Here is a 1,669-nt window from a genome sequence, read left to right as displayed (position 1 = left end):
CGACTTGACCCGAGAAAACCAAGTACCTGATATTTCTCGGGTCGGGTCATGGGCCGCACTTTCAACTACCCGTATTTACGGGTACCCAAAAAACCGAGTACCGATAATGAACACCCCTACGAAATGGGCTATAAATCAAGCTTTAGATGCACCTGGCTGGCCACCTGGGAGAAGAAATAAGAGTCGTGATGGTGTGTTAAAACTCTAAATAGTTGCCAAAATAAGTCTTAAATGATCGGCAAAAGTCAAAGTCGGAAACTAGATCCTCTACTTTTTGTACATATTAATATATACTAAAATTAACAAGCTGGAATAGCTCAGTTGGTTAGAGCGTGTGGCTGTTAACCACAAGGTCGGAGGTTCGACCCCTCCTTCTAGCGTTTTCTTTTGATTTTTTTTGCCAAAAGTCAACACACTTTCCTAGAATATATTCCAATTTTTAATACAACACTAGTTATTAGGATCGGACTATGTTCGGGTAAGAAAAAAATTCATTTATTGATGTAATACCTTATGATAATAACACTAGATGCAACTTAGTCTAATAGTTAAGACTTTCGTATATGTACTTGAGGTCTCAGGATCAAACCCCTATACGAGGAATGATAAATGTCTAACTGGTCTATTTCCCATACATCTAACATTTATGTGGCAGCACACAAGTGGCACACATGTCATGATATTGTTCCTCCTTCTAGTGTTTTCCTTGGATTTTTTTTCCCAAAAGTCAACACACTTTCGTATAAAATATTCCAGTTTTCAATACAACATTACTTATTAGGCTCGGACTATGTCCTGCTGGGTAAGAAAAAAATTTATTTATTAATACAATACTTTATGATAATAATACTAAATACAACTTAGTCTAGTAGTTAGCATCACCAATGGGTTGGTTGGTCTTAAATTCTTAACTAGTCTTTATGTGTAACACCCCCAAATTTCTCTCTTTTGAAAAACTTATTTTAATATAAAACTCCTTGAGAAACTTGAGAGTATTACCGCCACGTAATAACGTTAAAGGCTTTTTTTTTTTTTTTTGACAGGAACGTTAAAGGTTTTAATACTAAGTAATAACTAAACTTCAACTAATGCAGCAGACTAACTGAACTAACTTCTCTTTATTGAAACTAGTCTTCTTTGCACGCAATGCGTGCGTGGCTTATTTTGACGATTATCATTAAATTTTATCTAAATGTAATTTTAAGGGGTGTAATTTATAATCATCCTTAGTTCTAATTAAATATCATGTACTGTAAATACAAAATATAAAATTACTTGATGAATAAGTTGTTTTCTCGTTATTTTGTTGACTTGTTAGTAGATGTTGGTATTGTTGTTGCATTTCAAAGTTTAGGTAGAATTAAAATTCTTATTTCTTTGGTTTTGTAATTACTTTGAAAACTACTTTAGTTATGTTAATTTATTCTGCAATCATAATTTCTTTCTCTCACTATACATATTTTTATGACAGTTTATTTTAGCTACTTTGAACTTATTTTGACATACATATTTAAAATTAGGAAAGATTATGATTGAGGAAAATCTCAAAATCTGAATAGGTAATAATTTATATTGAACTAAGGGTTAAAGTCTTTTTAAAAAGGAGGACACCATAGCTCCCCCTTGGCTTATATAATAGAGATAACTTTATTGTACAACTATATAACAA

At 32.2% G+C, this 1,669-nt stretch overlaps 1 non-coding gene across 1 annotated transcript; it reads left to right on the top strand.

Moving 5' to 3' along the window:
- Positions 1 to 306: 306 nt before the first annotated feature.
- On the top strand, positions 307 to 380 carry TRNAN-GUU (transfer RNA asparagine (anticodon GUU)). Its single transcript has one exon. It is a non-coding gene; the product is annotated as a tRNA-Asn (tRNA).
- The last annotated feature ends 1,289 nt before the right edge of the window (positions 381 to 1,669 follow it).

This window comes from Beta vulgaris, chromosome 1 (assembly GCF_026745355.1).
Source record: "Beta vulgaris subsp. vulgaris cultivar EL10 chromosome 1, EL10.2, whole genome shotgun sequence".
Classification (NCBI taxonomy): Eukaryota; Viridiplantae; Streptophyta; class Magnoliopsida; order Caryophyllales; family Amaranthaceae; genus Beta; species Beta vulgaris.
The sequence above is the reverse complement of the archived record's forward strand: the minus strand, read 5'-3'. Positions and strand labels throughout refer to the sequence as shown.